Genomic DNA, 16,060 nt, shown 5'->3' on the forward strand with positions numbered 1-16,060 from the left:
TACGAATCTCAAACACATTCTTAGGTTATTTCCAATCCAGCACAGCATCGATCTTTTGAGAATCAACTCGAATCTCCATAGCAGAAACCACATGCCCTAGAAAAGTTACTTCACGTAACCAGAACTCACACTTGCTTAGCTTAGTGTAAAGTTACTTCTCACGAAGAATCTGAAGCAATACTCTGATATGCTCATCATGCTCATCTTCCATCTTAGAATATACCGGACACAACTCTCATACTCAGAAGCCACTATGCCTCGAGCGTAGTCAACCTTAGAAATTCAGCCTCATACTCGGCCACAAATCAGTCACCTTGTGTGAGATTTATGAACTCACGCCTGTGAGTATCCACATAGCTCGCTCCCATATATTTTCTCTGGAAAGTGGTCTTAAAGAAGTCCCAGGTCAAACGATCAGTCTAAGTACCCTCTTCAACAGTCAGCCACCACTGATAAGCCTCATCGCGAAGCAGAGAGACTGCACCCTTCAGTTTCTACTCAGGAGAGCAGTCTAGATTATTCATAATCCTCTCTGTGGCCTTCAACCAATACTCGGCCACACTAGGGGCGACTCTAGGGACACCCTTAAATAACTCAACTTTATTAGATCGGTGTCGTTCAGTTATCGAAACTCGACCCCTAGCTCCAGTATTGGGCCCAACAACCCTCTCTAATATCCTCAGTATGGCTTGCGATAGTGCGTTGTCCCCAATCGAACGACTCTGAGACCCAGTCTCAGTAGCAGGTGACACTGTTGTCTCACTCATGTCCAGATTTGGTATGTTGCCCAAAGATAAGTACTCAGCCTGAGCCCCTTATGGCCTCTACCTCGGCCTCGAGTACTACATCCACGAATACCTCGTGCCCTCATTGTAATTCTGAAGTTTTAACTACATTAAGAATTTTATACATCAATTTCAAATTTTTATTAACAAATGTTTTATGCAGAAATTTTCTGAAGTTCAGAGTATTTCGAATGTTTCAGTCTCTAAATGTTTCACTACAGTTTCAGGGAGTACTAACTAATAGTGTTTTCAAAGCAACTATCTACAGTATTTCAGAATAATCAAAGTTTCAAAAAACTTACAGAATCGGGGCCGGAGACTCAGTGTATCACGTACTTAATCAAAGTGTTTAAAATTATTTGAACATGGTCGTGCCCCTCTTCACACAAGCTTTCGACCTGCCACATGGCCTAGGCAATTACACACGGCCGTGTGGTCTTAAGACACCAAAATTTCAGTTTGTACATGTTTTGATCTGAAAATGTATTTGTGTATTTTAAACCCTTGGCTATGCCTTTGAAAGGGTAATTAAGACTTTGATTTGGGCTGCGGTGTATGTGATATTCACAACTATTGTATGAGACGTCTGATTCTGAATCTAGATTGTGCAGTGTGTTTGCATAATTGTTCTGACTGATTGCTTGTGAATCTGTCACTGTCTATAAGGTTGTGTGCGTGCATACACTTGCATAATGTATTTTGGGTGGGATTGCAAAGAGAAGGCAGTCTGATTCTGATTCTGATCTGATCTGGCAGTTTTACTGTATCATATTTGTATGGCAATTTATCACATTGTATTGCATGTGCATCAACTTTTCTACGTACTATACTCTGATCTGGTAGTATAACTGTAATAGGACTGTACAGCGGTTTACCGCATTGCACTGTACAGTACATACGCCAACTCTTCTGCGTATTGATATCTGAGTGGCTTAGCCCACGTATATGGTGTGTAGGGTTAGATGGGCCCTCGAGGTCCTATGTGGTTTGTTTTGGATGGATGAGCTTAAACAGCTCTTATGGGGTATGATCGAGGGACGGAGAGGTGTGTTGGCTAGATGGGTGGGTTTTTACTATCTGACTGCATTTCATTTACATTTGTCTATGAGTTATCTCTGTAAGATTAGTTGTCTATAATCTGTATGTCCGTACAGCACTCGTGTAGAGTTTTCTATGTGATTTTGGTGTGCTCCGGTTGTTGTGTTTGGTTGGGACGTTGGTTCCAAGTATACTCTCTGACTCTATGTAAGTTTGAAATTCTGTCGCACTTCTAATTTGAGTACTGTAATTCTATCTCTTATTTTGTTATGAACTCACACTGAGCTTGAGTAGCTCACCCCCTCTTATTGTTTCCCTTCTAGGTACCTTACCTGATTTCTGACGCAGGGCTCAGTATCAGAGGTTTCGGATAGTCTTGGAGAAAATTTAGTAAACGTTATATTTGTAGTTTCTATTTGTTATTCAGATTTTGAAATGTAAGGTTTTATAAAATTGTGGTAAAAGTTTCGATTTAAGTTTTATTCCGCTTATATATATTATCTCAACTGTCATTTTGCTGACTGAATTTTTAAACGATTAAATGTTTTAGTTTGACGTGACAACCTGTTTTGCAAAAATTCACCTACGATCACTTTAGTGGTTAATGTAACATCCAGGATTCAGTCTAAACTTTTAGGTCAGGTTTAGGGTGTTACATTTAGTGAGGCACACACTCGTGTGGACCAGGGACATGGTCGTGGGAACAGGCCGTGTAACTCTCTGTCTATTTGTGCTAAATTTTTTAGTACAGGGCTAATACGGCTGTGTGAGGGTCTCACACACTCGTGTGCCCACCAGACACGGTCGTGTGTTCAAATCACACGCCCCTGTGGAATCTCAAAATCCCCTAATTAGCTACACAGCCGTGTGGCTAGGCTGTGTGGCACCAGATTATTCAATCCCTAATTCCCAATCACACACGCTCGTGTGTTCGAGGGATACGACCGTGTGAAAATAGACAAAATCCCCAAATTAGCCATACGGTCGTGTAGCTAGGCCATGTGGCATCAAATCTTGCCAGAAAACCCTAATTCCTAAAGGCACGCGGCCGTGTGAACTGACACACACCCGTGTAGAAACCCCAGTGGCCACGAAACCACTTTTGAACAAGCCAAAATCTTCAATTTCACCATCGAAACAACCTTCATCCCTTGTACCTAAAAAAGTATATCAGAATATAATGTATTCCCTATACTTCCTCTACAACTAAGACTCGAATCAACGGAGTAACGCATACTCAAGGAATGCCGAAACAATAAATCGTAAGGTAAAATAACTAAAGTTTGAATCCCACACCTATTCGTGATCGAAAACGCTCTAACACCGACTTGACGAACGGGAAGCGACTCTCTGTTAAAGGAAAAATGAAGAAGAAGCAAAAAGGGAAAAAACCCAAAAAAAAACACGTCCAGAGTGAAAAAAATAAAAAATAAAAACAAAAAAAAAATAACAATAAATAATTAAAAATATTCACTTAAAACAAAACAAAATAAATTGCCTCTCCAAAAATGCACCCATAGAGATTCGAACCCAAATCCTTGAGGCAAACTAACATGCAACCAACAACCAGACCAGCAGGCCCATTCTAACACTTAAACACGCCACTAAACTCAATAGCACCACCAATTTACTGACCCTAACCACAAAACCCAAAATTTTTAACCCCAAAATTTAGGGCGTTATAGTGTGCATGTGTATATATATAAATCTCAACATATAAACATAGATCAATTGAAATATTACAAAGCAACCAAGCTCATTTATACGACATCAGAACATAAACGATTAATCGATACAAGATTATTTCAATTTTTAAGCTTAAATTTCTTCAAAACATATTAAAATTATCCATAAAATTTTAAATAACTTGAGAAATTACTTCTAAAACATCACAAATTTTAGATAAAATTATTACCCCTTAACTAAATTCTGAGCTAGAAATTCAATAAACATATCTAAAACAATAATCAATCGAACCCAATTCGCAAAGCAAATCAATAATCAAATTCAAAAAGAAAAAAACAAATTAGATTAGATAATAAATAGATATGTAGAAGCTTAAAAGGGATTAGAATTAGAAAATCATAAAACCATAAAACTGCAATTGGTGCATATATCTTCTGCCGATGTTGCTCGCTTCCTCTCGACATCTCCCCATTGCCACTAGGCATTGCTACTCCTCAGCTGCTATTGTTTGAACCAAAAATAGAAAACCCAAAGAGTTTGCCAGTATTAAAGAGACGATAACAGGGACCTCAGCATCACAAAGAACAACGAACTCTTTGATGGATTCAATCCACGCTCACCGCACTAATTGTTGACAAGGTATCAACAGAATTCAAGATGAAAGGCAAGATTCAAAGAGGTTGGTCCTTTGATTTAGCCCAAAATAGAGGAGAAGAAGAAGAGGAAGAAGAAGCAGAAGCCCCCTCCCCTTGGGATGTCTGCCACTTTTGATTATGCTGGGTCAGATTCTGAGTCAAACCTATAATAGCCTGTTTTAAGTCAAATCAAAATAGTGGTTTTGGGACAACAAATCTGAGATCAAAATAATTATTTTATTATTACTTTAATATCTACATGAAATTTATCCCAAATGGTATATGTATATAAAACGAAATATGTACTTTGAATAATTAAAAAAATAATATGAATAAAATTCATTATTTTGATATAATATGGAATTTCCTAAGATTTTAAAATTTTTAATAAGATAAAAATATTAAAGAAAAAAATAAAGAAAATGAAAATGAAAGATAAAAGCAAGCCTTAAAAAAAGGAGTGCCAAAATTTGGAAACCCAATTAAGCCAACGACTATCCTATGATTGTGTGAAAATTTCGTTAAGAAATTTTATCATTTGAATGCTCAATTTGATAAAAAGGACTAAATCGCGTAAAGTGTAAAAGTTGAGTTCTATTATCTAAAGGTGCTAATAGCTATAGAACCTCAAATTTGAGGTCCTTATGTGGTAATTATACCATTTATGTTATTAGTGGATTTACATGGCTTGGTATAAGTGAAAATTTTAATGTTTTTAAAGGTTATATTAGTAGTTGAGTAATTTATGTTAAAATAATTAAAAATAAAACATTATATCATATTTTAGTTTCTTATTCAATCAATTTTAACCTAGAGGAACCATACATAGTTTCATCCAAGCTTGCAAGCTCAATTGGTGAGTGATTTCTAATTTGTTTTTAATGATTTCTATGTTTTTGATATCGTTACAGCTTAATCTAGCTAGTTCAGGGACTAATTTGCAAAACTGTTAAATGTTTAGATTTTTTCCATTGATGAATGTACTTGTATTTTGATGTTTGATGATAGAAAATGTATGCTTGTTGTTAGGTAAACAACGTTTATAAAGTGACTTTTGGTAAAATTGTCAATTAGGGATTAAATTGAGAAATATAAAAATTGGTAGAAATGTGAAATAAATGAAAAATATGGGCCGCTATAGTAATAAGAGAAATTCGGCTAGCATGGGTAGGGAATTAATTACATGAATTTGTATTTTTATGAAATAAGCACTAAATTGTAAAGATGTTGAAATATCAGGGGCAAAAGTGTAAAGTTTCCATAATGTGATTTTTGGGCAAAATGGATTAGAATGATAATTAAATTAGTTAAATTTGATATTATATAGATCAAGAAAAACAAAGTTTGGATCTAGATCAGGGGAAAAACAAAGTATCGGACTAGTCAATTCATTTCGTCGTTTTTGTGAATCGAGGTAAGTTCGTATTTTAATAAGCATTATTAATTGTGTTTTAAATGTTTTATATTTGAATTGTTGATGGCTATGATTGTACGGGAATGTTCTACAAAGATTCAGTAATGAGAAATCCCGGTTGAACTTTAGGAATAAATTAGGATACGAATGACATGTCATTAGGGGTTATGCGATTTTGGTGCTGCTCCGTACGTCCTACCGATGGCTGAGTTATCCGGCATGTGTTGCAGATTCTCATCAGCTTAGGTGAGCAGCACCGTGTAACTACATCATGACCGTCAGCTGTGTGAGCAGACCAATTGATAGCTCGAGAGTGAGCATTATATGAGATATGACATTGAGATAGCTTCGGCTATGTATTGGCACTTAGGGTGTGAGATTCCTAAGTATCCGATAGTTTTCCAAATAGTTCAACGGGTATATCAAGGATATGAATAAGTATGAGGTTGATATGAGCTTGTACAGGTATGTACGTAAACTATACAATCATTAAATCGAAAAAATTCATGGAAATTGTGTTTAATTATTGGATTGAATATATGTGTTAAGTTTTGGATCAAATTTGAATTGCATTATATGATGTTTATGTTATTGAATTTTTTTTCTAAGTTTATACTTTCTTTGCATACGAGCTTACTAAGCTTTATAGCTTACTTTGTTTACTTTTTCGTGTTTTATAGTGTTATTGAAGCTTGCTCGAGTTTGGGAGTTGTCGGAGATCTCATCACACTATCAAGCTATCACTTTGGTACTTTTGGAACTTATGTATTTGGTATATGGTATGTGTAGGAGTTATGGTCATTTTGATATATGTTAGTAATGGATTTAGCCATTTGAGTTGGCTTGTAAATGATTAATCGTTTGTTATGTGTATAGCTATATGATTTTGGCTTATTTTGGCAGGGATTGGTGATGTATGTATATATATGAGAAAGGCCCTTTGATATGTTGTGCATAATTGGTATATAAATACTTGTTGTAAATTGGTATTTGTAGTATCAATTGGTTGAAATTTGGAAATTTGGTATGTATGTAATTTTAGGTAAGAAAGTGTATATATGAGGTTAATTAGTTAAGTGATTTGTGAATGTGAATTTGGCATGATTTGAATTGGTAAAATATGATGGAATGAGTCATAGTTCTTGGCATGGAAATAGCATGAATTAGTCTTGGATGAGATTGGTTTGAATGCCTATTTATGCCATGTTATATGCCTTTTGGTTTGGTGTAGGTGAATGAAATTTGGGTGAGAAAGAATGGCTTGGTAAATAGCCTATTTTTGTCCACACGGGCAGAGTCACGGGCATATGTCTCAATCGTGTATGAGACATGGTCAGGTGACACGGTCGTGTGTCCCTTAGTGTTTAATTAGAAATCAAGTCAGTATGCTCCACACGGCCCAGCACACGGACTTGTGACTTGGCCGTGTGGCATAAGTCAGTATACCCTAAAGGTTTGGCACAGTCTAGCACACGGCTTGGCACACAAGCGTGTGAGGTTATTTCAAAGGGCACACAGGCTGGTCACACAGCCGTGTGGTTGGCTGTGTGACCCAAGTTAGGGAGTTAAACGGGGTCAGACACGGGGTGGGACACGGCCATGTGATCCCATTTCAAATGTCTACACAGCCTATGACACGAGTGTGTCTTTGGCCGTGTAAGACACACAGCCGGGCCATACGGGTGTGTGTCCCCTGTATTTTGAAAAATTTTCCAAGTTTCCTAAAAATTTCCTGAGTTATCGGTTTAGTCCCGAACCACTTCTAATATATGATTTGGGCCTCGTAGGCTCGTATTGGGACATTAAGAATGTTTGTGAATGATTTATTTTTGGAATTGGAAAATGTATGTAAAATGTATGATTGATTATGAAATAAGTCCAGTAATGCTCTGTAACCCTATTCCGGTGACGGATACGAGTTAAGGGTGTTACAGAACCTCGGGTCAGATTTCAGATCAGGTTATTTTAATTATAATTGTATAACATATTCAAAGTAGAAAACTTAGTTGCAATCATGTTTCTTGAATTGAACAAAAATAAATGATTGAAGGAGAAGAGAATTGCTAAATTGTTTTTGGTAGATCTCCATTGCATTGCTCATTTTGCTTTTCCTTTATTCTTCTTTTCTTGCTGAAAGTGGCTACTCTCAAAACTTTGCAAATAATCTCTCAAGTGGGAATGGATGAATGGAAAATAAGAGAAAAGAATGGAAGAGTGATGGATGCATGTAGAGGAAATGAGAGATGAAGAATGAGTTGATCGTGAGAAGTGAATGTAGCTCCCTTATTTATACTTGAGAGTCATTTTGAGTCTTTACTATTTTTCGCATTCGACATCCCTTGAATTTCTCTTAAAGGTCATCGGCACTAGAGTTTAGGAAGGTGGGTGGGTGGTTTTCCATTTTGGGCAAGATGTTAGCTTAATCCAAGTTTGATTCAAGCGAGAAAGGTTGGAGAGAGTGGACTGTAACATCCCGATTTTGGGCCTAGTCGGAATAGTGGTTTCGGGACCACAAATCTGTTGAGGAAAATTTTATTTTTATTATTTTTTTATGGTCTACAATTTCACGAAATGATTTCATGAAAATTTCTTCGAAAATTTTGGCGTTTAGGCACTCAATTTAGTCAAAAGGACTAAATCGTAAAAGATGTAAAAGTTGAGTTCTACATGCTAGAGGTGTCCAATTGTTATGAAATTTTAAATTGGAGGTCCCTATATGGTAATTAGACCATTGGTTAAGTTTTTGGACAAAAAATGGACATGGTTAGGCATGTTTCCAAAGTTTTTCATTAAGGGTATTTTGGTCATTTAGTTATTAAAATGAATTAAAAATAAAATTAAAAGCCAATTTTTGTCCATCTTCAACCTCTTGGCCGAAAATTTCATGGAGAAACCATGGATAGGGTTTTTCAAGCTTCCAAGCTCGATCGTAAGTCCGTTCTAGCCACGTTTTTAATTATTTTTACGTTTTTGCAATCCCCGTAACATGATCTATCTATTTCTACCATTAATTTGAGCTAGGGTTCATGTTTAAAAAATGACCCATGTGTAACATGCATGCAATTGGATGTCTAATGGTAGAAAATGAGTGTTGGGTGTTAAATAAATGACTTTTACTAAGAAATTTTCGATGAAAATGTCCAAATAGACCATTTTGTAAAAGTTGTAAAAGTTGTAAAAATGGTATAAAAGTGTGTTTTGATGAGAATTGTGGTTTTCTATAGTCATGAAAATGGTTAGACTAGGCTTAAAGTGAGAGGAAATTGAATAAAAATTATTTTAAGAGTCTAGGGGCAAAAGTGTAATTTTCACAAAGTTTAGCAGCAAAAATGTAATTTTACCAAAATATGATTTTTGGATCACATTAAATAATTTGACTAATAATTAGACTAAATGTGATATCATAGATCAAGGAAAACAAGGATTGGACCTAGATCAGGTGAAAAATGGAAAATCGACGGTTAAGTTTCTTTTTGCTATTTTGGTGCTGAGATAAGTTCATGTGTCAATAATATTGCAATGCTATATTTGAATTGAAATTTCTATACTATTATTGCACGAATGGCACGATTTAATATATATTGAAAAGTGATGAAAGAATGGTAAATAAAATTTGTGAGAACAATGATATAAGTCTAGTAGCACATGAAATGTTTGATGGTTCAATTATTGATGGCTCGCTATATAATAGCTGAATATATTGATAATTTGATACAACATGATGTTTTATTAAGTTGGATAACTTGTGAAAGAGTGAAAAGGAAGGTAAGTCCATTTGTAAGTAAATACACTGTGTGAGGTATGTTAATTGCTCAAATGATGATTATGTGATAAATGTACGCTCTTGACAAGGATATGATTTGAATGCTCAATGTATGAAAACTTATGAAACATTGACATGATTGATAATAAGAGGAAGAAAAATCTCGGTTGAATGAAATAGGATATTCGATGGATTCTTGAAAAGGAATTGATGGTAAAAAGGATCTAGCCCGGACGGGTGATCCAATCCCTATATAGCCCTCCCGAAGAATATGTGTGGACAGATTTAGCCCAGACGGGTAATCTGAATTAGGTTCTGAATTTAGCCTGGACTGGTAATTCAAATCCGGCCTCATTTGAGTATATGTCATTGTACGGGATTTAGCATGGACTGGTAATCTCGACGATACTCTATGAGTTTATATTATAGGGGATTTAGCCTGGACTAGTATTCCCGCTGTAAGAAAGGAGGTTCATAGAAGTGTGCTTTTTAGAAAGGGAAAATATGAATTGACGGACATGAACTTGTAAAGTTATCTAGCCTCCCGAAGAATATGTGTGCTGAAATAGATTTAGCCCGGACGGGTAATCTGATTAGGATCTGAATTTAGCCTGGACTAGTAATTCAGATCTGAACTCATAAGGGTAATTGTCGCTGCGAGGGATTTAGCCTGGACTGGTAATCCCGACATTACCATATGAATTTATACTACGGAGGATTTAGCCTGGACTGGTAACCCCGCCATAAGAGCAAGGTTCGTGGGAGCGCATACTTGAAATGATCACTTGTATGAATTGATGGTGAATGGGATATCCATCGAGATTCTGAGAAATTCAACGAGATTAATATGAGAAATGAAATAAAAAGGTTCTTGCCATGATAAACTCATTTATGTTATATGATACTATTATGATGCATATGAATTGTCACATTTGGACGAGTGTTGTGCCAAATGATAACACAGGTAAGTCCTCGAAACCCATGGACTTGCGATAAGAATGAAAATGAATGAGTGATACTTATGAGAGTAATTTCATGAAAATCTTGTGATGGTATCATTATATTGTACTAAAACAGTTTGGACAGCAGCAGTAGTCCTACTTTGAAAATCCACTGAAAATTGTGGAAGTCGAATTAAAGCTGAATAAAATATGAAATTAAAGCTTATCGAGTGTAGCTTCTTATAAAGGAAACGGTGTAAGTAAAAGAATCTCCTATTATGAGATTTTTGAATGTCTATGAAACAGGGTTAGAGTGATCTCGGACTCCCCTGTCTTAGATTTGGAAAATCATTAAAAATTGTATGAAAATAATTATGGGTTATAAATTACATGCTTAAAATCATTAATGAGTTTATTTTCAAGGAAAATAGACAGAAGCATCATCCAAGTCTTGTACTATGAGATAAATAAATTTTAGTGAAGAAAGGTCGAAGCTATCAAACAGCGAAATAACAACTTAACTAGACTTTGAATAAATAGAGAGGAATTGAAAATAGCATGTTAATACATTGATTATTACTTTTCATGTGAGCTTACCAAGCTTAAAGCTTACTCCCTCCTTTCCATTTCTTTTAGTGTTGTTAAGTCGGCTCAGGGTTGGTGATCGTCAGAGGCAACATCACACTATCAAGCCAATACCTTTGGAGTATTGATACATATGTTAGAAATATCAAGTGAGTGGCATGTATAGGGACCTAGTTCTATGACATGTGTTATTATGATTTGGCCAAAGTATTGGCCTATTTTGAGCTATTGTATATAGCCATGAGATGTGGCTCATATTGATTATGGCTTGTAAGTATAGCTAGTCAAGTTATGATTTATTGCTTATGATGTGAAGATATGATTATGTTTGTTTGTCATGCATGGTTGGCAATATGTCATGTGTGTTGAATGCGTGTTTTATGACCATGAATTAAATGTGTAATATAGAGATAAACTAATAATGTTTTGAACATGGAAGTTTGAAGATAAGTTGAAATAAATTGGCACAAAGATAACTGTGGTATGACTAGTCTTGGTTTAATATGAGAATGTGTAACACATGCATGTTGATAGGTAAATGATATGTTTGTATCAGTATTGAGGATGTTGAAAGCCATTGGATCCATGTCTATGTGTGTACATGTAAGGGTGACAAAAAGGCTTGGAAATTAGCCTAAGAGTTAACTACATGGGATGAGACACGGCCGTGTGTCTCAACCGTGTTAGGGACACGGCCTGGTGACACGGGCGTGTGGCTTGGCCGTGTGGTTCAATTTATTTGCTGACATCATAAACAGAGAGTTACACGGCCTGAGGACACGGGCGTGTTGATGGCACACGGGCATGGCCCTGTGTCCACATGGGCGTGTGACCCTGTTTTAGGAGAAAAATTTCTAAGTATAATGACCTGAAATTCACGGGCACCGGAAAAGTGAGTTATAGGGCCTCCGTCTTAGTGAAATAAGTTCAAAAATAATTATTAAAAATATTTATGAGCCTAGTGGTGTGCCTAATTAGGATCTAATTAAGTGAATTTAGCTTAATTTAGAGTAAGTAATAAAAGGATTAAATTGAATAAAGGGTAAAAGTTTAATTATAAAGCAATAGAAAGTAAAAAGGATTAAAATGGAAATTAAGCCATTGACTACAAATGAGGTGGCATATTGGTGAAATAAAATCAAAGATTTTTTTAGGTTTTATATATTATAATGATTATTATTATGGTTTTATATTAAATTGTTATGGTTATTTAATTGATAATATATTATAAATAAATTAAATAGAAGACAATTGTATGGTAATAAAATATACATGTATAAGAATTGTATGGGTACATTTGTAATTTAAATATTTAATTACTTATAATTTAAGTATAAAAATATTTTATAATTATTAATTGTATTAATTAAATCATGAGATTTTTATTTAATAAGCAAATTAGATAATGACATTTGTAATAATATAAATATGTACACTTGTTATATAATTATTAATTTACTTAATATTAAAGTAAAAGATATTTTAATATATTATATTAATATTATATTATGTTAATAAAATAATAAAGTATAAAAGAATTAAAGAAATAAAGAAACAAAAGGAAATAGAAACAGAGTTGAAAACGGGAAGCAGGGGAGAAAAGAGAAAGAAAAGGAAAGAAAAATAAAAGAGAAACTAAGGATTTGAAGCTTGGAGTTAATTTGGTAAGTCAATTAAGTCCTTTTAGTTAATTTTGATGTTTTAGGAGCTTTGAAACAAGATTTTGATGAAATTAAGTTGATAGTTCAAGAGTTCATATGTTTCCAAGAAGGGTTCATGTTGGAAAATTTATGGAATTAGGGATTTAATTGAATGAATTCTAAGTTAGAATTGATTAAGGGATTAAATTGTAAACTAGGCTATAAGTTTTATGTTGTAGGGACTAAATTGAAGAAATTTCGAAATTAGGGAAATATGCTGGAAATTTTATAGTTAAATATAAGTTTAGACAAAATTTGAATAGAAAAAGAGAGTGAATTGGATTAAGAAAATAATTAAGTTTAGTTAGGATTAAATTGGGAACAAGGTAAGAGTTGTTTAGAAATTTAATTAGTTATTATAATTAATGCTGTAAATAATAATGTAAATTACTATTATTTTCGTAGCTAACAAAGAACCGGAAGCATTAGCATCGAAAGAAAAGGAGAAAGTCATCGAGGACTAAAACGGGAGAATTACGGTGTGTATTACTATAATTCAAATTTTAATTATTATTGATTGCTGAAATTTTAATTGTTATGTATGGTAAATAAGACTTGAGGTAAGTATGTGAAATCGATATGAATATTGAGTGAAAATGAAAGTGATATAAATTGAATCAAATTGAATTGAATAAGTGAATTATGGAATATGTGATTATTTGAAAAGTGTATTGATTGAAAATAAATAAATTGTGACAAATGTATGGTGTTGATGGTATACAATTGTGTGAAAATTAATTTGTATATGAATTAAGATAATAGATATTTGAATTGAATGAGTATTGAAAATTTTGTGTAAATGAAATTGAAATTAGAAAAAAATAAAATAATACCCTATTAACTTGTCGGACTAGATTCGATACAAATGGCATGCCATTGGATTTGTGATGTGATGAAGAGATTGTAGTTCAGCCGAGAGGATGTTTCATTATTATATACTTGGTTTATCCGAATAGGCATTTAATGCCTTATTGGTGTGTTTGGGAGGATATATTATACCGCGTGTTATGGAGGATTTACAATATTCCGGTGTGTTTGGGTTGGACATTCGGTGTGTTTGGATGGAATCCAGCGTATCTCATCATAGTCCGAGCTTTGTTAATAGGGTAAATAATTGAAATAAAATTTTGAAAATGAGATTATTTGTTTTAGCACTATTGAAAAGTACGAGAAAGAATGTGTGAACTAAATTATGAATTGAGTTAGTATGAGAAAAATAAATTATGAATTTAAGATTTATGAAGTAAAATAATTTTATATAAAAGTAGTTTAAATAATTTTAAAATTTATGGTTGATGTTTGTAATTTATTAATTTTAAATAGTCTTGATTTATAGTAATACCACTGAGTATATCCATACTCAACGTCACGGTTGTTTCCGTGCATGCAGTTAGTAGAAGTCAAGTGTCCCTACAACAGATCCGAACAATCCCGACTCCAACACAAACTTGGTGATGTATATTTTCTTTTGGGTAAAGGTGGCATGTACATAGGTGTTATTTAGTCACTTGAATATGTATATTACTTTGGGTAGTGAAGGATGAATTATAAAATTTAGATGGTTAAATGAAATGGTAAGGAAAGTACATGATATTTTGATACATGAACATTAAGTTGTTAAATGAATGAAGTTTTTAATCAATTTTGAATGATGCTATGATAGTTATTAAATTAAAATTTTGTTAATAATATAAGTATTAGTATATGAATGTGAAATATTGGTGTTGGTTGTTTTGGTTTGAATTTGCAGGAGGTTTAGGTAAAATAAGCGAAATCTTTAAATTTTTATTAAAAAAAAATTGGAATACTCGAACAAGTCCCGTTCTACTTTTAATACGTGTTTGAACTTCGAGAGTTCAAGATAGGGACTTAATTATTATATTATACTATGAAAGTTATATTAATTGTAAATTATTCGTAAGTTGTCTGATATGTCCGGTAATGCCTCATAACCTCGTTCCGGTAACGGTTTGGGGTTAGGGGGTGTTACACTAAGTTTTTCCCAGAGCTTTCCAAAGTTCTCGGCTTAGTCCCGAACCTTTTCTAAAGTATGTTTTGGGTTTCCTAGACCCAACTAAGGGACTATGTGCATGTGATAGAACGATTTAAAATATGAATGAAATTTTATGGCCCGGTTTGCATGATTGTTTGTGTTTAAGTCCGGTAATTCCTCGTCCCCTGTCCCGGCGTAGGACACGGGTATGGGGTGTTACATGGATGGTTTGCATATTTTGTGGAAAGGGAGATTGGTTGCTGATTTGGTGATTTACCAAGTCCCCCTTGGACAATTTGACATCTCCATGGCCAGATTAGGCTCTTTCCTCCCTTAGTGGACTGTTTGGGCTTCATTCTTGGCAGCAAGCTTGTCCAACTTCAATTGCCTATTTGAGAGCTGGGTCAAGGAGAATTTGAGAGTCCAATACTTTATTTGGGGTGTCCCATGCTAATTATTTATCAACTCATGTCTACATGGCTTATGCTATAGAAATGCTACAACATTGAGTATCAATAGATGAGCTTCAAGACTATATTCTCTTCTACTGCTCCAAACTGCTTCAAATTGGCAAAAGTATGTAAGATTAGCATGTAATTAAGTAAAATAGAATTTAATTTTAACTTTGTCCAACTTGAAAATTTTGTAATAAAAACTACAGAATTTACTATCAAGCACTCAAAATTTGCATGAATTACTAGTCAGAAAGTGTTGTAAATGTCTACATAATTTAGAATTATCAATAACCACTAGATTTTCAAATTATTTTTCACTAATAGCTCAATTCTTGTGCCAATGCACTAGCTATCTATCCCTTTCATACTCAATGGATACCTATGTACATGCCACACTAATTCATGATTTAAAAGTAATACTTCTTAATGCTTACTTTGTTGGTGAGATATGATTTGGCAAGCCACGCTCAATCTTTTTTCTCATGAACGCTTTCTTCAATATACATGTTTGAAAACTTGTTAAGCTTCATCAAAGCTTAGTAAATACTCACATGAATTCTATATTTATCTCTGTATTTAATATTTATTTAATTTAAATACACTAATTCATTTTATGTCTTGTCTTAATCACTTCGTTATAGGGGGTATCAAATACTTAATCAATGTAACATGTCTTAAGTATAAAATTTCACTTCCCACTTACTTTGCTTACCACTTATTTCTCTTAGCACTTATTTCACTTGGTCACTTCATTCACTTCCACTTGTTTAACATAGCCCACAGTGAATGATGGGGAACCAAGAATGATATGCGGAATCACTAGAGCATCAAAGTGCTAACCACTTGTGCACTGAAGTGTGAATCACACTACAAAAGTGAAGTGTTGTTAACACTAAGCACCAAAGTGCCTATCCCACTAGTTCTACCTTGTCTACTAGGGTTTTTACATTATTTTGTTCATTTGTGAACATTTTTTTTGTTCTCATCACATTTGCACTGCAAATTCACATATACACTTTCATATATTACTTATGCCCATATCACACACTTTCACACAATTAATTC

The sequence above is a fragment of the Gossypium arboreum genome, chromosome 1 (genome assembly GCF_025698485.1).
Source record: "Gossypium arboreum isolate Shixiya-1 chromosome 1, ASM2569848v2, whole genome shotgun sequence".
Lineage (NCBI taxonomy): Eukaryota > Viridiplantae > Streptophyta > Magnoliopsida > Malvales > Malvaceae > Gossypium > Gossypium arboreum.